The sequence below is a fragment of the Elephantulus edwardii genome, unplaced genomic scaffold (assembly GCF_000299155.1).
Source record: "Elephantulus edwardii isolate Elephantulus edwardi_28Jun2011 unplaced genomic scaffold, EleEdw1.0 scaffold00101, whole genome shotgun sequence".
Lineage (NCBI taxonomy): Eukaryota > Metazoa > Chordata > Mammalia > Macroscelidea > Macroscelididae > Elephantulus > Elephantulus edwardii.
This window is the reverse complement of record NW_006399851.1, coordinates 10,680,221-10,708,150: the sequence shown is the minus strand read 5'-3', so window position 1 is coordinate 10,708,150 and position 27,930 is coordinate 10,680,221.

The window sequence follows — 27,930 nt, the reverse complement described above, 5'->3', positions numbered from 1 at the left end:
TTTATATCCAAGAGGAGCCAATAGTGGAAGAGTAGTTAAAGTGTTTGGTCACTAACCTAAAGACCAGCAGTTGGAACCCACCAGCTTCTCTTAGGAAGAAAGCTGTGGCAAAGATTGCAGCCTTGGAGATCCTATGGGGAAGTTCTACTTTGTCTTATAGAGTCAGTCAGAATCGGCTCAAAAGCAGTTGATTTTGAGGTTGTTCCTAAGCATCATTTTCTTTAGTGTTCATGGCATTTTCTCTCTCCATACCTATTCAATCTGTATGTTGAGCAAATTATCCAAGGATCTAGACTCTATTAAGAAAAGTGTGGCATCAGGATTGGAAGGAGACTCATCAACTAACTTGCATTATGCAGATGACATACCTTGTTTGTCGAAAGTGAGGAAGACTTGAAGCACTTTTAGCAGAAGATCAAGTAATTAAGCCTTTAGTATGGATTGCATCTCAGTGTCAGGAGAACAAAGATTCTTTCCACTAGACCAATAGGCAGCATCATGCTGGGGGGAGAGGAGATTGAAACCAGCAACAGCTTCATCTTGCTTGGGTTCACAATTAACACCCTTCGTACAGTAGCCAGGAGATAAGGAGATGCATTGCACTGGGAAAATCTGCAGTTAGGGACCTCTCCAAATTATTAAGGAGTAGTAATATAAGTTTGAGAACTAAGGTGTGTTTGATTCAGGCCATGGTCTTTCTGATTACTTGCTGTGCATCTGAGAGCTGGACAATGAATAAGGATGACAGAAAAAGAATTGACATCTTTGACCTGTGGTGTTGGATAAGAGCACTGAACATCCCATGCATGGTCAAGAGAATAGATGTGTCTTGGAGACGGTACAGCCAAAGTGCTTTTTGGAGGCAAGAATAATGAGGCTTTGCCTCCCTTACTTTGGGCATGTTGCTAGCAGGTGTTATTCCTCGGAGAGGGATATGATATTGGGAAGGGTAGAGGGTTGGCGAAGGAGAGTAAGACCTTAAACCAGATAGATTGACATGGTGACTACTGCAATGGGCTCTTGCATGTCAGGAAGTGTGAGGATCATGCAGGATAGAACAGGGTCCAGATCTTTTGTTCATGAGGTCACTATGTGTCGTACTTGACTTGATAGCACCTAAAAACAACAAGCACCATTTTATGAAACTTGTCAACTACTTTCTTGGTTATCTCAAAGCATTAATTGTTGTTGTTATTGTTTCCCATTGAGACAGAGCCATTCATTAGCTGACCCTCAGTAAATGACACAGGAGGAGATTGCCCATCTTTCTCCCATAGAGCAGCTGGTGGATTTGAATTGGATTCCTTCACATTGGCAGAACAGTTCCTCACTACTAAGCCACCAGAATTATTTTACAGTCAATTACAATGCCATCAGAGAGAGGTAAAAATTTCAGAGAAGCCCCAGGTCAGAATTCTCTTTCTAGAAAAATATTATTTCTACAACCGTAACACCTAGGTTGTTTAGTTGTCTATTCTCAGATAACTAAACCAAACCCACAACCATCATCAACTAGATAGCAGTGAGTTTGGTTTAAGAAAAAAGACTAATAATGAGCCTCCTTTGGGTTTCTCAGGCTGTAAATATCTATGGGTAGGGACAGCTCATCTTTCTCCAATAGAGCTGCTGGTGGATTTGAATTACCAACTTCTTCGTTATCAGTCCAACATATATCATAATATGCCTTCAGGAATCCTTTTCATTTTTGCTTAAGATAGTGTATTGGAGGTTGTTGTTGTTGTTGTTAGGTGCTATGAAGTAGAATACTACTCATAACAACCCTATGAACAACAGACCTGAACCCTGTTCTGTCCTGCACCATCCTTATCATCTCTGGCATACCTGAGCCCACTGCTGCAATCGCTACGTCAATCCATCCTGCCGAGGCTCTTCCTTTCTTTCTCTGATCCTCCACCTTTCTGAATATAATGTCCCTTTCCAAAGAAGAACCTCTGACAGCATGCTAAAAGTAGGAGATGAAGCTTTGCCCTTTTTCCAAGACATAACTATTTGTTCTTTTGGAAGTCTATGAGCTAGTCAGTACTCTTCCCCAACATAATAACTCAGTGGCACTGATTTTTTTTCTTCTGTCATCTTATACATTGTCCTGCTCTCAGTTATATGGCAAGTGATTGAAAAGACCATACAAGTTAGGAGCAACTTAGTCTTCAAACTGACCTCATTGGTCTTCACTACTTTGGAGAATCCCTTTACAGTAGACGTTCCCAATGTAGTACATCTATTGATTTCTTGACTACTGGCGCCCAGGATGTTGATTATGAATCCAAGAAAGATGAAATCATTGACAATTTCAATCTCTTCTCCACTTATCATGATGCTGGGTTTTGGTCCAGTGGTAAAGATTTCTTTCTTTTTGATGCTGAGATGTAATCCATATTGAAGGCTATAGTTTTTGTTCTTTTACGGCAAACATTTCGAGTATTCCTTACTTTCAGCAAGCAAGGTTGCATCATTTGCATAATGCAAGTTGTGGATGAGTCTTCCTCCTAGCCTGATGCTACATTTCTTTTCATAGATTCCAGACTCTCAAATTATTTCCTTGTTAAGTGTAGAGTTTGAATGGTTATGGAGACTGATTTTAAACAAACTTAAATATTTGGGAGTGAGCATAGTGGCCTACAAGCACGTGATTGGAGCTATGTAGGTATCAGGGGCAGGTACATTTTATCTGCAGTCCTGGATCTTGATACATACCCTCTCTTGCTGGGCAACCTCAGTTCTGGACATTATTAACACCATCTCCTCCTTTTATTTCCTCAGTCTTGGAGTGGCTTTCTGTCACTGCTAATTGCAAGGTTGCTGCACCATCCTTGTTTGTTTTTAAGCTCTTCCAACACATTTGTGACAACATTTCCATATTAAGTGTTCTCTATTGAGCTGCCTGATGTTTCTGGTTTAGTGATATGAGTTGTTTGTTCCTAGAAAAGTCTGACAATGCACATTCATGCTCCAGCTGCCATCTTGAATCTTGTTCTTGCACTGATGGGTTTACCCTGAGAACTGACTAAAATTTCAACCAACCTTTCACTTCTTACCTACATTTCTCTATTATTTCCCTGTGTCAGTCTTGAAGTAGATAGAGGTAACAGTTTCTGACCAAGTTATAAATTATCTGAGCTATTAGTGATTTTGATGCTTTAGCTCCTTCCCCTTTTTGAAGCTTAAGACATTGTCTAAAATATTAAATCATGAGTTTTATAAGTGGAAAATATTAGATATTATCTAGCCCAATTTCCTCTTTTTACCAATAAGGAAACTGTAGTTAGTGACTTTCCTAGGTTGCCAAGTTAATAAAAGTGATGGAGAGAAAATTCACATTAATGTCTAGGTACACTTTGTATCACCTTATTTACCCACGACAAGGACAGAGATGTGAAGATTGAGATCTATACTCCTTGATGACATTCCTCCTTGCTTAGCCTTCATCTTCAGATGATACACCCTTAGTAGATGGAAAATATAAGTTAATTCAACTTATATTTATTGATTGTCGCTAAGAGAATGATTCAATGCAGAATGCTTTAAGAAGGACACGTATGAGTAAGAAATAACCCATGTTCTCAAGAAGCTCACCCTCTGGGAAGGATTATTCATGACTAACATAATTGAAAAATCTGCCATGTATGTTAAATGCAGGGTTCTGGTGGCCTAGTGGGTAAGGAGCTGTATTGTCAACCCAAAGGCAAGCAGTTTGAATTCACTAGCTGCTCCTTGGGAAAACGATGGGTAATCTCTTGTACCACTTACAGCTTCTGAAAACCTTCTGGAGGGCCAGGTGTGAGTTGGTTCCAACCTGACAGAACAAAACAATAAAAACAGAGAACCAAAACACTACAAGAAAGCAAGACATGCTATTTTCTTGTTAAGGAGAGAAGTTACTTCTGCCCAAGCAGTACCTGGGGAATCTTTGCTGTTAGGTGCCATCAAGTCAACTACAACTCATAGTAACCTTTATGAACCCTGCTCAGATCTGCGCCTTGCTCTATTCTGGGTCATCCTCATGATCTCTGTCCTGCTCAAGCCCACTGTAGTAGTCATTGAGCCAATTCATCTCATTTGGGGTCTTCGTTGCTTTCACTGTCTTCCTTTCCCACAACAATATCTCTCTCTAAGGACTGGTCCTTCCTGACAACATGCTAAAGTATTTGAAAAAAGTTTCATCATCTTTGCTTCTAAGTAACAGCCTGGTTGCACTTCCTCCAAGAAAAACTGTTTGTTCTTTTGACAGTTTGTGGTATATTCAATACTCTACCCCAATCCAATTCATGGGTATTGATTCTTGTTTGGTCTTTTCTATTCATGCCCTACTTTCAGATGCATAGAAAACAAGTGAAAACACCATGACTTGGATTAGGCACACTATAGTCCTTTAAAATGGCATCCTTGCTCCTTACATGTTTAGAGAGATCCTTGACAGCATATTTCCCCAAATACAACATGTCTTTCAATTGCTTGACTGCTGCTACTACTGGTGTTAATTGTGGATCCAAGTAAAATGAAATAGTTGACAACTTCAATCTTTGCTCCATCTCTCATGATGTTGCCTATCGGTTCAGTGGTGAGGAATTTTTGGTTTTTGATGTTCAGACGTAACCTGTATTGAAAGCTGTGGTCTTCCAACTTCTACCGCAGAGTATTCTAGCCTTCTTCACTTTCTGCAAACAAGATTGTGTCATTTGCATAATGCACATGGGATCTTTATGGAACATCATTTTCTGTGGAGTCTATTGTAACTCATGATAACCCTATTTTTAATGCTGAGTTGCTAGGGTTTTTACAGCAATTCATCAGGTTTTTATTCAGAGATGTTTCTTGGTAGACTTGAGCTTTCAACCTCTCCATTAGCAACTTAGTATGTTAAACTCCTAGCTCTCAGGGGCTTTGTTTTCTATACAGTATCTTTTCCAGCAAAAAATTGGGACCCACACTCAGTCTTAAGCGTGGAGTACGTAGTATTTAAAAGTATATTATAAAGGAAAGATAACACATAGTCACGTAGAGCTATGGGGAAATGCATTCAGGAGGGCTGATGAAAGGCAGCTAATGAAATAATGAACAATTCAATGCCACTAAAAAGTTGATTATCTGAAGAGATATGTGTAATAATCATAATAAAGCAAAACAAAGCCCACTGTTGAGTTCATTTTGACTTTAGCTACTCTCAGTAGGATTTTGAAGCTGTAAATCTTTACGAGAAGGAACTGCCACTCTTTTCCTTCAGAGTGCCTGTACTCAAAGCCCCTAACTTGTGGTCAGCAATTTGACATGTAATACACAACAATACCACAGGGCTTCTAGTACTAATAATAATGCCCAACAAAATTTTGGTCACTATCAAGTCAACTCTGGTCCACAGCAACTCATGTCTGAGTTGTAGAACTGTGCTCCTTAAGGCTTCATTTTTTTATAATTTAGTTTGTGTTTGCTATTCTTGTTGAAATATGCATAGCAGAACACACACCAGTTGATCAATTTTTACGTGTATAATGCAACCACATTAATGACATTCTTGGAGCTCTGCAACTATTCCCAATAGCCTTTTGAATCATTGGTCTCCTTTATCATGCATGTGAGTGTTCTGTTACTTTGATATATTGTGTGTATTATAAAACATACACATAAAATATACTTGAAATGGATGTAGTAAAGATTAATAAGAATATTGAACAATTTTTATTCATTATTGGTTTAAAAACCATTTTGATCTCTCCAAAAAAGAGTTTTTATATATTCATTGTAAAGCTTTGTAACAAATTTTTAAACCTTGTATTAGGTATCACATATGTTTAGAAATAGTTGGAAACATTCATGATATTGCTTTGAAATTGTGAATGCTTTGCCTTTAAATGTATTATGGTGAGTATCACATGAAACATGCCATCTTAGTTTTTAAGTGTACAATCCAGGGACATTAATTTTACTCACAGATTTTACAATCCTCACCACTAACTATATCTGAACATTTTTCATCATATCAAGCAGAAACTTTTTCTCTATTGAGCAAAAATCCCTCATTCCCCTTCCTCTCCAGCCCCTGATTATATTTAATTTGATTTTTTATCTTTATAAAATTGTCAACTGAGGTTGTTCATTCAAGTGAACTCATAGCATATTTGTCTTTTGGAGTCTAAGCTTATTCCTCTTTGCTAAATGCTTTCAATTTTCATTTGCATTTTAACACGTATCAGAACTTCCTTCTTTTTCGTTGCTGAATGATACTCCATGGTATAAGTATCCAACATTAAGCTTATCTATTCATCCGCTGTGAGCACTTGGGTTGTTTCTTTTGGTGATGGTAAAAATATAGTGCTACTAACCAAAGGCTGCTGGTTCAAATGCACCAGCTACTTTGCAGAAGAAAGATGGGCAGTCTCCTCCCACTAAGTTTTACAGCCTTGGAAACTCAGTGAGTGGGTGGTCACTATGACAGAATTGACTCAATGGGAGTGTGCTTAAACATTGATGTACACATGTCTGTTTGAGCCCGACTTTCAAATAATTTGAATATATATTTAGAAGTGGAATTGCTAGGTGATAGGAATTCTTTTTACTTAATGGTAAAGAATTACACTGCTAGAACAAAGATATGCAATGCAAATCAACCAGCCACAGGTAAAAGATGGGTAATCTCCTGCTGTGTGATTTACTGCCTCTTAAAACCTGCATGAGGGTCAGCAATGGTTCAATTCTGACTTGTTTGTACACAATAACATCACAACAGGTAATTCTAGGTTTACTTTTTAAAGAAATAGTGTTTTATTTAAATATTTGTTAATTATGATTATTTTATAATATCAGTAGCTAACAGCTCAAGCAGCAATACACATTTAGTGTAAGGTTCATATTTAATGATTATAAATGTAAGTCTTTATTTAGGTAAGGTTTTGAAATATATCGATTGCATCTGTGGAAAGAACTGCGGGAGAAGCTCAATATTTGCTGTGAAAACTCGGCCAGGTGCTGATTGTGGAAGAGACCACCAACTACTCATAAGGAAGTTCAAGCTGAAGCTAAGGAAAATGAAATCAAATCCACAGGAACCAAACTATGGCGTTGAGTCGGTCCCACCTAAATTTCAAAACCATCTCAGGAACAGGTTTGAGGCCTTGAACACTAATGAGTGAAGAGCAGGTGAGTTGTGGGAGGATATCAAGAGTATCATCCAGGAAGAATGCAAAAGGTCATTGCAAAGATAGAGGAGGAAGACAAGACCAAAATGGATGTCAGAGGAGACTCCGAGTATTATACTAGAGCACTGAGAAGCTAAAGCAAAGGGAAGAAATCAACACATTAGGGAGCTGAACAGAAGATTTCAAAGGGCAGCGTGGGAAGACAATGTAAAGTAGTATAATGAAATGTGCAAAGAGGTGGAGTCAAAGTTGCCAAACTTGTTCAACATTTCTTGAAGAACAAATTCAAGCCTTGAGTTGAAATACTTAAGGATGCTTTGGGCAGAATGTTAAATGATCCAGGAAGTACTAAAAGAAGATGGGAAGAGTATACAGACGTTGTACCAAAAGGAATTGGCTGACACAAAAGAATTTAATGAAACAACATATGAGCAAAACCCTGTGGTGATGAAGGAAGAAGTTCAAGCTGCTCTGAAAGAATTTGCCAAAAACAAGGTCCCAGGAATTGACGATATACCAATTGATATATTTTAAGAGAGATGCTGCCCTACATGTGCTCACCAAGTTGTGCTAAGAAATTTGGAGGACAACCACCTGGCCAACTGACTGGAAGAGATCTATATTTATTCCCATTCCAAAGAAAGGTGATTTGACAGAGTGTGGAAATTGTTGAACAATATCATTAATAACACATGCTAGTAAGATTCTGCTGAAGATTATCCAAAAATGACTGGAACAACACATCAACAGGGAACTGTCAAAAGTTCAGGTTGGGTTTAGAAGAGGCCTTGGTACTTGGGATATTATAGCTAATGCTAGATGGATCTTGGCTGACAAATGTCTATCTGTGTTTCATTGACCATGCAAAGGCATTTTATTGTGTGGATCACAACAAAATATGGCTATGCCAGGGATGTGTCCTATCTCCATACCTTTTCAATCTATATGCAGAACAGAGTAACTGGGAGGCAGGGCTTTATGCGGAGAAATATGGCATCAGGATTAGAGGAAGACTCATCAACAATCTGCATTATGCAGATGACACAACCCTGCTTGCTGAAACTGAGGAGGGCCTGAAGTGCTTGCTGCAGAAGGTTAAGGACTGCAGTCTTCAATATGGATTGAAGCTCAGTATCAAGAAAACAAAGATTCTAACCACCAATTGGCAGCACTGTGATGGATAGTGAATTGATCGAGATTGTAAAGAGCTTTAGTTTGCTTGATTCCACAATCAACGCTCTTGACACCAACAACCAGGAAATTAAAAGACAAATCACATTGGAAAAGTCTGCTGTCAGAAATCTCTTCAGAGTAATTAAGAGCAATGATGCCAGTCTGGAGACTAAGGTGTGCCCGATCCAGACCATAGTATTTGCAATCACTTGCTGTGTATTAGAGAGCTGGACAATGACTAGGGATGATAGAAGCCTTTGAGCTGTGATATTGGAAAAGAGTATTGAATATATCATGATGGCTAAGAGAACAAACAAGTTCATTCTGGAGAGGGTGGAACCAGAATGCTCCTTGGAGGCAAGGATTCTGAAACCTCTTCTGACCTACTTGGGACATATTGCAAGAAAAGGCCAGTCCTTGGAGAGGGACGTCATGCTTAGGAGGGTAGAGGGGCAGCAGAGGAGAAGAACCTCGATGAGATGGATTGATTTGTTGACTGGGGTAATGGGGGTAGGTGTGTCAAAGAAAATCAGATTGCTACAGGATAGAGCAGGGTTTAGGGCTGTTGTACATAAGGTCACTACAAGTCACAAGTGACTCAAAAGCACGTACATAATTACAACATTTTTTAAAGTAAAATTTTAATTTTATACTGGTATACTTTGAAACACAGTTTTGAGAAATTTTTGTTGACTAGCCTGTTGAAAATTAAATCTTCAGTGTTTTTTGTTTGTTTTTACTCTTTCATTGAGATTGATAAAAAGCTTATCTAAGAAGAATAAGAGAAGTGTGGTGTTGTGCGCTTATTGTTCAAAATGGCTTCCTTAACCTTTGATTCACTTTACCATGTGGATAGGGAGAAATATGTGAATAGGGTATGCTAGTTAGTCTATCTACAGGGAATTGGCTAGTTTCACTATTAAATTGAGTGAATCTAGTAGCAAAACTTGAGAACCTCACCACCAGCAAAGAAGAAGCAAGAGAATGCAATATATGCTTTAGGGCCAGAGATTCTTGTGGTAGTCAGACCAAGGCCTATGAGAGCAACAGCCATAGCAGCCACAGCAGAAAACCAGACACCTGATGTGTGACAGAGTGGACCTTGGGACAGCTGCTCTATGAAACCAGAACTAGGAACCGTTGGACAAGTGGGGTGGGAAGGAGAGCCATAACTGGCAGGACTGAGAGCTTTCTAACACTAGCCTAAAGCCATGAGGCTCAAGGCTGAGGTGCCTGAGATGATGTTTTGGAAGCTTTCCTGACTATGTGATTGTATCTTGCTGCCAACCTGAATTAAAAGCCTTTTGACTTCCCTAATACAGTTCTGTGTGGTCTATGGGCTATTGTATCTGATTTTGGACCCAGTAAAGCAGAAAGATTGGTGTTGGGATGAGCAGAAAGAGGTATGGGAGTGTGGAGGTCATGTCTGACTCCAGGGGAATTGGTTTTGTGTTGTTGATGTTCTCCTTTGTGAAGTTTAAAAAGGTCAGATATGGCTGTACCCACTTGTCCCTTCCTCTTTTTACAGGAAGTTTCAACTCTACCACTGTGAGTTCCAACTCAGAATGATCTCTATGTACAATAGCATGAAACACTGCCTGGTCCTGCTCCATCCTCACAACTGCTGCTGTATCTGAGCCCATTGTTGTAGTCACTGTGTCAATTGGCTTCTTTAAAGGTCTTCCTTTTTTCATTTGTCCTTCTCTTTTCCAAGCATGAAGTTCTTCTTCGGTCCCTCCCAGGAAAATATCCGAAGTATTTAAGACAAAATCTCTTCTTCACTTCCAAAGAGTATTCTGTCTGGACTTCTGAGACAGCTTTGTTTATTCTACTGGCAGTTCATGACATATTTAATATTCTTGCTTTGTTGTTGTTATGGTCTGTCGAGTCACTTGGTACTCATAGTGACTCTATGTACAATAGTCCTGAAACCTACCCTATCCTGTGCCAACCTTATTGTCTCTATCTCATCTACCCTCATTATCCCAGTCACAGAATCAATTCATCTTATCAAATGTCTTCCTTTCTTGTGCTGTCCCTCTACCCTTCAAAGTATAATGTTGTTCTCCAAAGACTGATCCCTCCTTGCAACATGCTCAAAGTATGTCAGATGAAGTCTCAGAATACTTGCCTCCAAGGAGCAGCCTGGTTTCACCCTCTCCAGGATGAACCTGTTTGCTCTCCTGGTAGTCCAAGGTATATTCAATAAAATTCTCCAGTTCTACAGCTCAAGGGCATTAATTCTCTTTCTATTATCCGTAGTCATTATCCAACTTTTTGATGTATAGCAAGTAATTGCAAAGACCATGGCCTGGATGAGGTGCACCCTAGTCTCAAGACTGGCATCATTATTGCTCTTAAGTACTCTGGAGAGGTCCCTGACAGCTGACTTTCCCAATGAAATTTATCTTTTGATTCCCTGGCTGCTGGTATTAAGAGTATTGATTGGGGGGAGGAGGGGTGGGCGGGGAGAAGGGTGCAACAATGAATGAATGGAATTCTAAAATCTCTGTAGATGTTCATTGAAATGAAAAATAAATAAATTTAAAAAAAGAGTATTGATTGTGGAGCCAAGCAAACCAAAGCTCTTTACGATCTCAGTCTCTTCATTATCTGTCATAATGCTACCAGTTTCCCAGTGGTGAGAATCTTTGTCTTCTTCATATTGAGCTTCAATCCATATTGATGACTGTAGTTCTTGACCTTCTGCAGCAAGCACTTTAGGTCCTCCTCAGTTTCTTCAGCAAGCAGGGTTGTGCCATCTGCATACAGAGGTTGTTGATGAGTCTTCCTCCAATCTTGATGATTCCTCCTCATAGAGCCCAACCTCCCAGATGATCTATTCCGTGTATAGATTGAAAAAGTATGGAGATAGGACACATCCCTTGCATACACCTTTCCCAATTTTGAATCATGCAGTGTTCCCTTGTTCTGTTCTGATGACTGCCTCCTGGTCCGGTATATGTTTCACATAGGCACAGTTAAATATTCTGGGATTCCCATTCCTCTCAGAATCAGCCACAGTTTGTTGTGATCCACACAGTCAAATGCCTTTGCATAGTCAATGAAACATAGACAGATTTTGTAATTAAAAATTACTACAGCCGGGCTGCTCCTTGGAGGCAAGGATTCTGAGGCTTCATCTGTCATACTTTGGACATGTTGTAAGGAGGGACTGGTACTTAGAGAGGGATGTCATGCTTGGGAGGGTGGAGGGACAGCACAGGAGGGGAAGACCCTCTATGAGGCAGATTGATTCAGTGACTGGGCTAATAGGGGTGGGTGTGTGACAGACAGTGCAATTGGCACAGGACAGAGCAGGGTTTAGGGCTGTTGTATATAGGGTTGCTATGAGTTGCAAGTGACTCAACGGCACATAACAGCAACAACAACAACAACAGCTACAATCAGCGTACTTTGTCCTTGCACTAATGAAATCAGGAGACACATTGCACTGGGAAAGTCTGTATTCAGGATACTTTCCAAATTATTGAGGAAGTAATGATATAATTTTGAGGACTAATGTATGTCTGATTCAGGTCATGGTCTTTTCAGTCACTTGTTAGGCATCTGAGAGCTGGACAATGACTAAGGATGACAGAAGAGTTGATGCCTTTGAATAGTGAGGTTGGAGCAGCCTGCTAACGATCCCATGGACTATCTAAAGAACAGATACATTTTGGAGAAGGTGCAGCCAGAATGCTTCTTGGAGGAAAAGATGATACAGCTTTGTCTCACATACATTGGACATGTTGCCAGGAGAGGTTATTACTTGGAGAGGGACATTATCCTTGGCAAGGTAGCGAGATGTTGAAAGAGAGGAAGACCTTTGACCAGGAGGGAGGACATAGTGACCAAGGCAACAGGCTTGAGTGTGTCAAAGATTGTGAGGATGGCATGGGACAGGACAGCGTTCAGATCGGTTGTTCATAGTGTCACTATGATTTGTATTCAAGCTGATGACACCTAAAAACAACACAGCTATAGGGACTTCTTGTGGCTTACTGGTAGGATACTGTGCCACAATCCCAAAGGCATGTGGTTTGAATCCACCAGATGTTCCACTGGAAAAGGATGTCTTCTCTCGTGCAACTTACTGCCTCAGAAAACCCACTGGAGAGTAAGCTCTGGGTTGGTTCTGACTCAATGGCAAACAACAACAGCTATTTAATCCCAAATAAGAGAAGAACAAAAATGCTGTAATATGCGGAACGTAAACAGAGGGCTGAGGTTGCATCTGTCAACGTCACCGTGTTCTGAAACAGCCACACTTTTCACTTAGCTATTGTACATTAGATGAGTATAACCGGTAGTGCTTAGTTAGAAAACCCATATTAAGTTTAACTGGTATTTTGTTTTTATAGGAAACAAGACAGTTATACCAAATTATCTAAGTCCCCAATAAATTAAATTACTATTGAATTACCAAAATATACGCTTGTTTCCTTTTTTCATGTGACTTAGCCTTCTGGATAAGAACTGGAAAGAAGCTGGGGACAAAAGTATGTCAGAGGATATAATTTTCTCCAGAAAAATATAAAATGTGATCCACAATCCCTAAGAAATTCTCCTGGGTTTCCTTCAGGTATAATAGATTAAATATCGCTCTAACCCAGAGGGAGTTGTGTTTCACATATATAAATAGTCATCATTTCTATATATTAAGCTTGAGAAACTCAAACATTTATACAAAATTAAATCCAGTTTTCATTACAACTCTCATGTGCAGGATTCTTCAAGTGGATAACCCTGACATTTAAATTGGGATCTACTTCTTTCTTCATTCTGTTGACCAAGGTAATACCAAGAAAATGTGGGCATTATCTATTTACCAAAGTGATACTGATCTACATCTAAGTATGCTAAACCAAACCCCAAAGCCTAGCAGATGAAACAGCTACCTCCTGCATTAAGGCCACCAGGTTCAATTCCTGCTGGGATAGTCGTTTTTTTCAATTAAATTTCCATTAACTTTTCACCTCCATGTCATTATACACTAATTCTTATGTGCTGAAAAGATGAAAGAGTCGGAGGAAATATCTGATTCCTGCATCGTGTTGCTGACAAGTGACATGCAACAATGACAACTTTTTAATGTGGTAGATAGGGACGCCAGGGAGAGGACAGGCCTCTGAAGCCTGACACTGACCACAGTGGAGATGTGGAGGCAACTGAAGCGTGCGAAGGCAATTTGGAAGATAGCGATCATGTAGTGGAAACATTGGGGAGGAGCTGGGCAGAGAACAGCCATGGCTGAGCCTAAAATCCTGGAGCAGAGGGGCTGTGAATAAACATGGAGAGAAAAAGGAGTCAGATGGGTTCTGGCCCACTGGAACAAACTGTTTATGAATTAAAAAAGACTACCTGGTTTTACTGAAGAAAATATTAGAAGTCTATAGGTAAACAACTTGGCTAATACATATATTCTTATTTGTCTTATTAAACCAGTTCTGACTCTTGGCAATCTCACATATGTTAAAGTAACAGAATGAAACATTGCTTGATTCTTGCCATCTGGTGCCCTAATGATAAGAAGCTGTGCTGTTATTCCAAAGGCACATGGTTCGAATCTACCAATTACTCTGCAGGAGAAAGATGAACAGTCTCCTCTTATGTAATTTAATGCCTCTGAAAACCAACCCTATGGTACTCAACAGCAGCAATTGTAACATGCCATCTTCACAATGATTGGGTCTTTTACATTTTTTATTGTGTATTATGAATGTTTGCCAACCTAGTGGACTCATCTTCTAGCACTTGTATTAGATAGTCTTCTACTATGACGTACAGAGTTTTAATTGGCTAGTTTTTGAAAAGAGAGCTCTTGTGGTCTAGTGGTAAGAAGTAATGCTGCCAACTCAAAGGCACATAATTTTAATCCATCAGCTGCTCCATGGGAGAAAGATGAGTAATCTCCACCTGTGAGATTTATAGCCTCTGGAAACCCACTGAAGGGTCAGCTATGAGTTGATTTTGACTTGACAGCACCTAACAACAAGAACAACCATATAGTATGGGTAGAACTACCTCATTGGGTTGGTTGTTGTTGTTGTTTTTATGTACCATCAAGTTACTTGCAACTCATAGCAACCCTATGCACAACAGCCCTGAAACCTGCTCTATCCTGTGCCAACTTTACTGTCTCTGACACACCTACCCTCATTACCCCGGTTACGCTATCAATTAATCTCATCGTAGATCTTCCTCTCTTTCTCCATTTCTCCATTGGTCCACCCTTCCAAGCATGACATCCTTCTCCAAGTACTGGTCCCTCCTTGCAACATGCCCAAAATATGTAGACACAGCCTCAGAATTCTTACCTCCAAGGAGCAGCCTGACTTCACCCTCTCTAGAACAAACCTATTTGTTCTCCTGGCAGTCCATAGTATATTCAATATTCTTCTCCAGCACCACAGCTCAGAGGCATTGATTCTCTTTTGATCATCCCTAGTCATTGTCCAGCTCTCTGACATAGAGCAAGCAATTGTGAAGACTATGGCCTGGATCAGGTGCACCTTAGTTTCCAGACTGACATCATTGCTCTTCAGTACTCTGGAGAGGTCCCTGACACCTAACTTTCCCAATGCAATTTGTCTTGATTTCCTGGCTGCTGGTACAAAGAGTATTGATCATGTAGCCAAGCAAACTAAATTATTAATAATTTCAATCTATCAATCACCATATATCATAGTGCTGCCAATTGACCCAGTATTAAGAATCTTCGTTTTCCTGATATTGAGCTTCAATTCATATTGAAGGCTGCAGCCATTGGGTTTAGTACACTGTAAATCTTGACAACCATGAACCGTCACATCTTTCTTCAGTGGTGAGTCCTAGTTACCAATCTTTTGATCAGCAGAAGAGTGTTTTAACCACTACAAAGCCAAACTCTTTTTAAGCTTAGACCCAAAAGTTAGAAAAATATAGAGACACACAGATTGAAGGCAACTGAGTCCTGTGTGTTGTTGTTATTAGGTGCCGTTGAGTTGATTACTACTTGTAGTGACTCTGAGCCACAAGCCATCCTCACAACTTCCACCAAGTTCAAGTCCATTTTTGCAGTCCTTTAATGATGCATGTTGTTGCTGTGTTCCATCACTGCAGACTTGACTCATAGGTGACTCTCCACAGGGTTTTCAGAGGCAGTAAGTCTCACAAGAAGAGATTGTCAATCCTTCTTTCACAGAGCAGCTGGTAGATTTGGGCCTCTTGCCTTTGGGATTGCAGCACATACAAGTTGTTGTTATGTGCCGTTGAGTTGAGTACAATGCATAGTGACCCTATGAACAAAAGATCTGAACCCTGTTCTTTCCTGTGCCATCCTCACACTTATGGATCCGCAAGAGCCTATTGCAGTAGTCACTGTGTCAGTCCACCTGGTCAAGGTTCTTCCTCTCTTTTGCCAACCCTCCACCCTTCCCAGCATCATGTCCTTCTCCAAGGAGAAGCCCCTTCTAGCAACATGCCCTTAGTATGTGAGGTGAAGCCTCATAATTCTTGCCTCCAAAGAATACTCCAGCTGCAGCCTCTCCAAGACATTTTTGTTCATTCTCTTGGCTGCCCATGGAATGTTCAGTGCTCTCCTCCACCACAGCTTAAAGGTGTCAATTCTTCCAGCTCAAAAGTAACAATTCTTCTTTTATCATCCTTATGGACCTTAGTCCTCAAACTGACATCATTACTCCTTAATAATTTGCAGAGGTCCCTAACTGCAGATTTTTCCAGTGCACTGTGTCTCTTTATTTCCTGATGGCTGGTACTAAGGGTGTTAATTGTGGATCCAAGCAAGATAAAGTGGTTGCTAGTTATATATACATAGCACATACATAATCATATAAAAAAAGTAAAAAATAGTCACCTTTTACACATTCATAAAAAACCTAAAAATCCAAGCTCACTGTCACCTAGTATTATTTTGACCAATAGTGACCCTGTAGGCCAGAGGATAATTGCCTCATAGGGCTTCCAAGGCTGTAAATATTGATGGGGGCAAACGGAGTCATCTTTCAACCAAGGAACTGCTGGTAGATTTAAATATTCAAACGTTTGGTTAGCAGTCCAACACTTAACGCACAGCGCTATCAGATTTTCTCCCCCACTGTACTGCAGAGCTCTTTTAGTGCCCATAATACCTTATGTGGCCTCCAGCATACTATACTGTTTTAGACGCTATGTTTAAACACTGTGTGTACGTTTGTTATCTTGGTTAATCATCACAATTGTTCTATAAGGGAAGCATTCTCCCACCTCATTTTATAGATTATAAAACTAATAAGGCACAGAAGTTAAAGTCCAAGTTCATAAGCTGGTAAGTGGTAAAGCTAGGATTGGGAACCAGACCTCTCAACTCTATAGCTTGTGTTCATAACCACAGCTCCACAGAACGGCAATTCATTACAAACAAAACAAAGCCATCTGGAATAGGTTTAACATTTATATTTAAATATAGCTTTGTCTACTGTTCTGAGAATGTTTACTTCAAAACAAAATAGTTGCCCTTAAATTGAAATCAAATAGAAAGACAAAATTGGATCAGAAGCAATACTCCTAATGTTACTACCGGAACAAAACCACATCACTTTTTAGAAGGATGCAAGATGTTCGTTAATAGTGAAATAGACTTATCTTTCCTAGGCTTTTATTTAGTTTTTTACCTTAGCCAGTGTCTACCCCTGGCTTCATTTCTGGTGATCCACAGGAATCTGCGTATACAGTTAACCACATCATTTCACACATTCATGTGCTGACAATTTGAAGGCACACATGTCCTTTCGCTGCCATCAACAGGGAATAGTTCTTGCTTTTGCTTCTGTGTTGTTCTTAGGTGCAGTCCCGGTCCCCGTCAGCCATGAATCACAACACTAAACAACACACATTGACATCTCATCTACACCTGGCCCCACTAAACCAGTCATTGTATGAATTTGGCCTCAGGGCATAACAACAACAACAACAACAAAAAACAAAACAACAAAACAAAACAAAAACAAACCCAATCCGTTCACAGTAGCTTAAACAAATAAGATTTATTTTTTTCCATGTAAAGACAAATTCAGAGGACAGCAGCTTCTGGTGTTGGTTTAGGGGCTGTGTGTTTCTGAGCTGGACTCTTTGTAGTTCTCTTTGCCTATTCTCCATGTTTGTAACATGGTGGCTACAGCCCCAAACATTCAAGGCTGGAGCCTGGGGTGGGGAACAGCATCAACCATGCCTGCCTATTTTATCACAAAGCCAAATCTTCTTGAAGGATCTGATGCCTTTCCAGTCTCCTTTACTCTTCAGAGAGTTGGCTAGCACTGGGTCAAATCTGGATGCAAAGCAAGCTGAAAGCATAGTTGGGCTGCGAGAGGCAAAGAAGTTGAGTATGCGTGTTAGATAACTAATCTATTGATTCTGCCCTAGTACCCCACAGCAAAAAAAACAAAAAAACCCTGCATTACTAATTGTGTAATGTAAAATATTAAAATAGATTTCAAGCTTATTCTTGAAGTATAATTGGTCTGAATCTTTTATTTCTCTTTTGTCGTATATACTTATCCCTACTCCACAGTTCCTCTTATTACCTTACTCTTAATACCTTGTGTTACTGTGATACATTTATCACAATTTATGGACCAATTCATTGGTGCATTTTTATGCAAATCCATGGTTTTACACTTGTACTTCGTCTGTGTTGCCCAATTTTTTGGATTTAACAAACTATAATGTCATGTGCCCACTATTATAGTATCATCAAGATAAGCTTTACTGCTCTATTGATATCCTGTGTTCCATTTAGTCATGCTTTCCTGTTTCCCCAGCATTCCTGGCAACCTTGATCTTTCACTCTCTTAATTTACTTGCTATTGAGTTGACTGACTGAATCATGGTGACCCTGTGGATGTCATAGTAGAACTGTGCTCCGTAAGGTCTTCTATGGCTCATTTTTAAGACATAGATCACTTTTCTTCTGTTTTTTCTACTGGTGGACTCAAACAGACAGCATTTTGGTTAACAGCCAAGTATGTTAACCATTTATATCACCTAGGGTTTTGATAGCTTCTCCTTTCCCAAAATGTTGTATAGTTAGTTATATAGTTAGTTGGGCCATTCACTTAGAAAGCAAAAACAAATGAAACCCAAACCATCTGGTTGATTTAGACTCATGATGACCCTATAAGACAAAGTAGAATGGTTCCACAAATTTTTAAGGAAGCAGACTGTCACATCTTTTCCTGTAGAATAGCTGATGGGTTCAAACCTCTGACCATTTGGTTAATAGCCAATTATATAACCATTGTGCTACCACCACTCTTCTGATTTCAATAAGCAGTATGCATTTATTTAAAGTTCCTGAGACTGTGGTGGCCTAGTGGATAAAGAGTTGTGATACCAACTCAAAGGCAGATTTTTTTTTTTTATCTACCAGCTACTCATGACCCTGCTTGCTAAAACTGAGGAGGACTTGAAACACTTGCTGCAGAAGATCAAGAACTAAAGCCTTCAATATGGATTGAAGCTCAACATCAAGAAAAACAAAGATTCTCACTACTGGGCCAATTGGCAGCATCATTATGGATGGTGAAGAGATTGAGATAGTTAACAGTTTTAGTTTGCTTGGCTCTACAGTCAACACTCTTGGTACCAGCATCCAGGAAATCAACAGAAGGATTGCGTTGGGGAAGTTAGGTGTTAGGAACCTCTCCAGACGACAGAAGAACAATGACGTCAGACTGGAGACTAAGGTGCACCTGATCCTGGCTATAATCTTTGTAATTGTGTGCTATGCATCGGAGAGCTGGACAGTGACTAGAGGTGATAGAAAGGGAATTGATACCTTTGAGCTGCGATGCTGGAAGAGAGTGTTGACTGCTAGGAGAACAAACAGGTTTTCCCTGGATGGGGTGAAACCAGGCTGCTCCTTGGAGGCAAGGATTCTGAAGCTTCATCTGACATACTTTGGACATGTTCCAAGGATGCATCAGTCCTTGGAGAGGGACACTATGTTTGGGATTGTGGAGGGACAGCGTAAGAAAGGAAGACCCTTGATGAGACAGATCAGTTCAGTGATTGGTGTAATGGGAGTAGGTGTGTCAGGGACAGTGAGGTTGGCACAGGATAGAGCAGGTTTTAGGGCTCTTGTACGTAGGGTCACTATGAGTTATAAGTGATTCGACAGCACATACACCACCACCAACAACCAGCTACTCTATGGAAGAAAGGTGGGCAATCTTTTCTTGTACAATTTACAGCCTCTGAAAACCCACTAGAAGATCAGCTATGAGTCAAAACTGACTTGACACAGTAAATTTAAGGTGGGATGGGTTTTGTGTTTGGGGGTTATTTTGGGTTTTTTGTTTGTTTGTTTTTAAGTAGATCTTTTTTGTAGCTTAATGGCTCATTTCTTTTTATCACAGAATAATACTCTATGTTGTGAATGGACCCTAGTTCCTCAGTTTTCCTATTCAAAAACATCTTGGTTGCTTCTGGTTTTTTTTTTGTTTGTTTGGTTTTTGCAATTTGAATAGAATGAGTGTAAACATTATATACATGTTTTACTGTAGATCTGGGTTTTCAGCTCATTTGGGTAAATACCTAGGAACATGATTGCTGGGTCTAATGGTAAGCCCATGTTTAACTTTGTAAGAAACTGCCAGAAAATCTTTCAAAGTAGCTGTACCATTTTGCCTTCCCGCCAGCAATGAATGAGAGTTCCTGTTGCTCCACACCATATCTTTTTACGCGTTTAGATATAAAACAATTTTCTACAGATTCTGGGTCAGTTTTTCCAGTACTGTAATAAAGATGCCAGAAATAAATAGCAGCTGTTTAACCACGTACAGCAACATTGCACTGCTGCTCAGGACAGGAGGCAAAGATGAATAATACTGATCGGTTCTGAAGTGGCAACATTATTTGTGCTTTTTATTTTAGCTTTCAGCCTCAAGTTCTTCGTCTTCATTACCCGTTCATTTCAAATAACTCCACTGCAAAATGCAAAACAGCTCTATCTCTTCATTTCCCTTACGTTCCCTTGAAATAAAATACTAGAGTAGTAGTTTGCTAATCATATTTCATCACTCGTGACAATTTTCACATGGTTGGTGAAATTGTGAAGAGTCTGCTTGGCTGTTATTGTATGAAGAAGAACCATTTTGGCAGTAGAAAGATGTGTTGATCAAGAGTAATTCAATACTGTTTAGTTTGTAGTATCACAGATTCTGTTTGAAAGTGCAGATCTTGGTAGAGATTTCTTTTAACCCTCTGACGTTTCTCTCATGAAGACAAAGACCATTGACAAGATGTTCAGAAGGTTGCTTGAAATTCCCTTTGGTTGGATGATGGCCCGAGGAGCTGGATAGAAAGGAAATTCTCCCACTTATGTGAGTCAATATAGTAACTCTAGTTAAAATAGAAAATGCCTCTGCTGGTGACCTCAGCAATGGTCCAGCTGACCTGCTTGGTTCCTGACCCTTAAAGGATATCTAACTTTTGACATATGACTAATCTAGGATTCTGATGATGTAGCTGAAGATTACCAAGAATTCACAAGCAGGTAAAATTTATGAGATTTAGAAGAGTGAGTATTATTTATGAGCCATGCTATTTTGCTGAGTGTTTTAAAATACATAATGGATTTTATTTTATCTCCCACCAACCAGAGAAAGGCAGATGTTATTATGTCTAGGCTATAAAGAAAGAAAGAGGTTAAAGTGACCTGCTCAAAGTGATAAACTTAATAAATCACTGGATAAGGTTTGATCTTAGACCACTCACCTCAAGTTCATTGTTGTTTTCTTTAGGCTCCTCTGCTTCTCCGTTGCTAGGAACACCTGAGCTATAATAGAAACTCTTACAGATGAATGTTAAGCTCACAGCAGCCAGAAGACGGCAGGCGTGTTAAGTAAGCTAGTAGGCATGAGAAAATACACGGTCAGCATTTGGTGATCAACAGGTAATTCTGTGTTTCATTCTGTCTGCAATTTCTTTAAGAATGGGAGCCTTTGGTGGTAGCTTATTAGACTGCTTATTCTAGGTGTTCGGTTTATGCCAGCTCTCTACCAGCTCATTTGAGCACTATTGCCTTTGTCCCACTGTGGTGGGACAGAGCATCTATTACAGATTCTAAATTTATTATCTAAGCAAACAAACTTGGCTGCCAAGTGTCTCCTCTTCCTATTGTTAGCCCCCTTTCTCACTCTACATTTACCCTCCTTGCCTCTATAGTCTTCTGAGAAGAGAAGACATTGTGGACGTAACAAAGGAGCCAGAAGCATCCTCTCTCTGGTCCAGACACTCTTTGTACAACATCTATGGGAGTGCATTCCATTTCCTGCAGAGCACTGGAGTTGTATCTCATCTCTTTCCCAGGTTGGCTGAGGAACCCTGTCCTGTCCATTTCACCCCTTTAAGCTTTACTGATGTGTCAAATGTGATTATGGTTAACCATGGTAGACAGTGTTCGGTGGAGCTCCTGATTAAAACAAGCTTGGAAGCAGGAGTGACATCCAATTCTGAAATAGCTTGCCTCCTGAAACCCTATGAACTTGAAGAACCGATGAAAGTTACACAAGTGTTCAGGTCTTTCATTCATAGGGTTGCTATGAGTTACCTACAACTTGATGGCACTTAACAACAACAACAACAACAGCAACAACAACAACAACAACAACAACAACAGCATCATAGAGAGAGCTCAGTTGGCCTAGTGGACAGAAAGTGATGCTACCAAGCCAAAGGTGGGTGATTTTAATTTGTTGCCCTCAAGCCTGGTTTTAATTGGTTTTGGTCAGACATTCTTCTAAGTGGTATAGCATTGGTCTGTCCATTTGCTGTGCAAAAGTAACTCATGGTTGCTGTGATGCTAAATATTGTGACATTGATGTGTCAAATACGATAACGGTTACCCATGGTGGACAGTGTTTGGTGGAGCTCCCTGATTAAAACAAACTGGGAAGCAGGAGTGGCATCCACTTCTGAAATAGTTTGCCTCCGGAAACCCTATGAACTTGGAGAAATGACGAAAGTTATGCAAGTGTTCAAGTCTTTTGTTCGTAGGGTCACTATGAGTTGTCTATGACTCGACAGCACTTAACAACAACAAGCTTTACTAAGAAAGCGCTAACCTTGTGGGTATCATGTGAGAATAAACTAGAACAGTATCAATGAGAATCTGAAGGGAATTGGACTGCTGATTAAAGGCCACACCTCTCTGGTGGTTCCCATCCATTAGAGGCTCTGAGGGAGAAAGATGGACAATCTCCTCCTGTTTGATTTACAGCCTCAGAAAACCCAATGGAGGGTCGACTGTTAGTTGATATAAATCAAAGTCAAGGTGAGCAGCATGGAAATTACAAAATGCTCAATAGATTTAAGATATTTGATACCTGCCACCTCTTTCTGTGGGATAATGATTTTGGGGTTACCATGCTCCTTAATAAATTGCCTAAAATATAAAGTGACGTTTGGACAAGAAGTAATGGAGGATTCTAATTCTAGTAGCCATGAAACTTCTTGCTCTGGAGGGTTGGTGGCTCCATCCTCTTGACTCCCACGGTATCCTGATTCTCCCTGTAGTCAGCCCACTGAATTGTGAATATGTGTTAAGGTGTCTCTTCTCTTTCCTCTTTAAGACCACGGAGCCAATCCAAGTTGACTTTGTATCCGTAAGTCCTGGCAGTTTACTTCTAAGTGACCCTAAGTGTCACAAGAAGATATTGCTTGATATAGCCCTGGAAGAGAGCTCTCTAGATTAATAGGCATTCTAAATACATGAGACAGCACAAGAGAGGAAGACCCTCGATGAGACTGATTGATTCAGTCACTGGGGTAATGAAGATAGGTGTGTCGGAGACAATTAAGGTTGGTCCAGGATAGTGCAGGGTTCAGAGCTGTTGTACATAGGGTGACTATGAGTCATAAGCGATTCCACAGCACATAACAACAACAAATAGATAACACATTTTAAAGATGAGTGAAGAGAAAGACAAAATGGAATGGAAAATCATTGTATACCATTGAGTCCGAACAGGTGACCCTCAAGCAGGTTTTCCAAGGCAGTTAATTGCATGGGAGGAGATTGTAGAGCAGCAGGAGGATTCAAACTGCGGGCTTTGGGGATTGCAGTGCAGCTGCTTACCCCTAGGCAGGCAGAGCTCCATTAATTGTAATTAATGCTATGGAACAAGATAAGCGTGAATGACTGATTGAATAACCAATATGCTTTGCAATCTTTCACTCAAACCACAATAAATTAAAAAAAAAACCTGGGGAAAATTACACAGTGGCTGAAACAACGACCAAACATTCCAATGATTGTGAAGCTGATGCAGGACCGAGCAGCTTTCCATTCTGTCGTACAAGGGTCTGCTGAACCGGAGCCGACTCGACAGCAATTAACGACAGCAACAACATCTACTGAGCATTTACTCTGTGCTACTCGCTGTTCAGAGTGCCTTGCATATATTTAATCGTTATGACAACAATAAAAGGCACATTTTATTATCATCCTTACTGGAGCTGAACTACAGGATCTGAAGAACCTGCGGGAAGTCACGTAGATCACAAGTGGTGGCTCGAAAGCATCTGGGATGTGATCTCAGGTGGTCTGGCTCACTGTGGTTTTACACTTTTAAGAAATAAACATCCACGGGATAAACTCTTACATTCTTGCTCTTTGCCATTGAGCCAGAACTGACATAGCTGACCCTCCGGTGGGTTTGCGAGGCTGTAGGTTACATGGGAGCAATTTCCCATCTTTCTCCCACACAGCTGCTGGTAGATTTGAACTGTTGGAAAGGTGTGACACACACATCCCCTAAGGAAACGCGTCTTAAAGAGAAATTGGACAGTGAAGGAAAGGAAGGGGAAAAGAAACTAACATACTTTCTTTGTTGTTTCACATATAAACATAATTCCATTACCTAGAAAGAAGTACCCTTAGCCTTTCTTTCCCCTTCATTCTGTGAGTTATATTTTGCCTAGGTGAATTTACAACTCTAAATTCAGTGTGTAGTCTGTTTACTTGGTTTATTTTGTTTTCTTTTGTTTTTAACTTTCATTATATCACAATGATTTTCAAGGATAATAATAGTCTTGCATAAGTGGGGTTGGATCATTATCTATCCAAACCTCCTCCTAGAATAATTTTTCTATAATTGACTTTTTCTTCTTGTTCTAAATAATTACGTGATTAAAAAAAAATTAGTGTGGGAGTTCTGGTGGCCAAGTGGCTAGAAGCTGCACTGCAATCCCAGAGGAACGTGGTTCAAATCCACTAGATGCTCTGCTGGAGAAGGAGGGGCAATCTCCTTCTGTACCAGTCAGATCCAATTTGATGGTACACAAAAAAACTAATAAAATAAAAAAATAGTTCATAACTCATTTGTATTATATTTTTTAATAGTGTGCAGTAGAGGACCTTATTGGTATTTGTGATATTGGTTTTATTAGGTACCATGTCTTATAGTGACTCTATGTACAATAAACTACACCCAGCTCCATCTTCACAGCATTGAAATTCATTGTTGCAGCCAAAATATCAATTCATTTCCTCAAATAATTGCTCCCTTTTTTGCCGACCTGAGGAAGCTTTAGTGGCGTAGTCTGTAAGGAACTGTGCTGCTGCTGCTTAAGTCAAAGCAAATCCTCTCTGGTGTCAAATTCATGAGCGGCTTTGAGGGAGAAAGTTAGGCAATTGTCTCCCTTGAAATTTACAGCCTCTGAATCTCAATGGTAAAGAGTTTTTTTTTTTAGTTTGGGTTTTTTGGTTTTTTTTTGCTTTATCAAGCACAATGTCCATCTCCAGGGATGATTCTTTCCTGATATTATGTCCAAAGTAAGTGAGATGTAGTCTGACTATTGCATCTAAGGGATCTTTGATACTTATTTCCAGTTTGTCCTCCTACCAGCAGATGTTAAATAGGCCAATTTTCTACTTCACTCCATTAAGGAGGAGGTTCTGAAAGAGGAGACTGCTGAGATTTGAGGATTCTGGTAATGGGAAGAAGGCAGCATTAGCAAAGAGTGAATTTTCATACTTTTAACTGTGTAGCAGAACTAGCCTTTAACACTCTTGTTAAAGTTAGAAGAGATAGTCACCTACTTGAAGAAAGGGGACTGACAGGAACCAGCTGCAGCATGGCTGGAATTCTATAGTTTAAAGCTGCTCTCTCCTGTTGCTCTAAGACTTGAAATTGTTCCTGGTTTGCTCAGTGTCAATCTATTAGGCTTTAGTTCATTAACAGGACAATGATATTGTCTTAGATTTGAAAAAAGAATAATGAAACTCCTTTCAAAGGCAAAGCAACTCATCCAAACAAAACAAACCTTAAATATGTGTGTGTGTGTGTGTGTGTGTGTGTGCTAGCGGTGGTGAGCCAATTAGAGAACAGTTGCTTTTAAGGAGAAAGCAACTGATTAAAGGGATTGGCTCTGCTATTTTCCTGGGTTTTCCCTTACTTTGTTAGGTTTGGCTCACTGCTGGGCCTGTGGAGCACCACGCTGTGGTCTTTTCATTAATACCTGGGAAGCCCTCTCTAGCCTATAGCACTTCAGGAGAGGAATGAGAAAAATATAATTTGCCAAGTGTCTAACTTCATATCTTGTAAGGTTCCGATTTTAATTATCCAAGAAAGGCATTTACTTTTCCCTGCCTTTGTCCTGTGCTTTGAGTGGGTCTCTTGGCTCTTCCCACCTTAGCCCCCTCCTCCTCTGTCTTCTCCTTAACTCTCTAGCAATTATATCTTTGCTGCAGGGCACTCATATTTCCCTTCCAATCCATTCAGTGGCTCTTTTTTATTATTTTGTTTTGCAAGAACTATTTTCACCTGTTTCTATCCCTTGGCTTTTCTCTGTCTTCTCTCACTCCCAAAGGCCGGCTCTACTTTGCTTACCTTGATTAACATGGAGAAAATGACCTCTAACAGTTCTAGACCTGACCACAAGCTGTGCCAGCGATAGATGCTACAGGTTAGTTACAGTGATAAAAGTGTTTCCTTTGACAAAAAGAATAAGACACTGCTGGAGAAAGATGGTAGCATTTTTCTTGGGTCTGTGAGAATTTTTGTTTTTGGCAACTTAGCAGTGTTATTAATAATACCATGGTTGCTGTTGGGTACCATCAAGTTGACGACAGCTCATAGTGACTCTAAGAACAACAGATCTGAGCCTTGCCCTGTCCTGGGCCATCCTTATGATCTGCATCATGCTCAGCCCCATTGGCTGTGGTACTAACTCTGTCAGTCCTTTTAGTTGAGGGTTTTCCTTACTACCACTCATCCTCTAAGACGGGTTCCTCTTGACAATATGCCCAAATAAAGTGAAACAAAGTTTCAACATCCTTGCCTTTAATGTTCACCCTGGTTGCATTTCTTTTAAGTTAGATTTGTTTGTTTTTTGGCAGTCCATGTGATAGTCAATACTCTTCATCATGAATGCCATGATTCAAAAACATCAGTTCTTCGTTGGCCTTCCTATTCATACTCCAACTTTCAGATGCATTGGAAGCAATGGGATATACAATGGCTTATATTAGGTTTATATTGGCATCCTTGCCCTTTAGAAGTTTGAAGAGTCCTTGACAGTTGATTTCCCCAGTGCAACAGTTGATTTCTTGACTGCTGCTACTATGAATCTTGCTAGTGGATTCAAGGAAAATGAAATCATTGATAACTTCAAATTTTACCTATCATGCTATTGTTTATTGATCCAGTGGTGAGGATTTTTGTGTTATTAATGTAGCGATATAACCCGAATTGAGTCTTATTCACTTTCTGCAGCATGGTTGTATCATCTTTATAAAGCGGGTTGTTAATCATTATGCCCCATTTTTTTCATATAGTCCAGTTTCTCAAATAATTTTCTCAGGATACAGATTAAATGGATATGGAGAAAGAATACAGTCCTGATGCAAACCTTTCCTGATTTTAAGTCATTCCATATTCTCTTGTTCTGATAATTGCTAGGTCTATGAGTAGGCTTTGCCTGAGCACAGTAAGTGTTTATTATGATTCAAAAGTAAAATGCCTTTGCATAAGCAATAAAATACAAACAACCTTTTTTTTTTCTGGTATTTTCTGCTTTTAGTTGAGATCCATTTGACATCAGCAGTGATATCCCTTGTGTTATGGCTTCTTCTGAATCCAGCTTGAATTTCTGGCATTTTCCTGTTAATGCAATCTTCCAGACATTTTAAAATAATCTTCAGCAAAATTTTACTTGTATGTAACATTAATTATATTATTTGATAATTTCCATATTTTGTTGAGTCACTTTTTTTTTGTAATGGGGCAAATATGGGGCAAAATCTTAAATTATGTAGGGAGTATCAAAAGAAGATTAAAGAGAAACACAGAGTCACTAGATCAAAAAGAATTAGCCAGCATACAAATATTTCAGCACATGATCAAGAACCAATAATACTCTAGAGAACATTATACTTCAGCCTTCCCGTCTGCTACCACTGCAGCCTTCTTGTCTGCTACTACTGCAGGTACTGACTACAGTTCACAGAGGTCTGTGGGGAAACGCCATCTTTGTAAACTTGGACTTTGCTGGGAGATCTGCGACTCAGCCTTCCTGTCTGCTACCACTACAGCCTTCCTGTCTGCTACCACTGCAGCCTTCC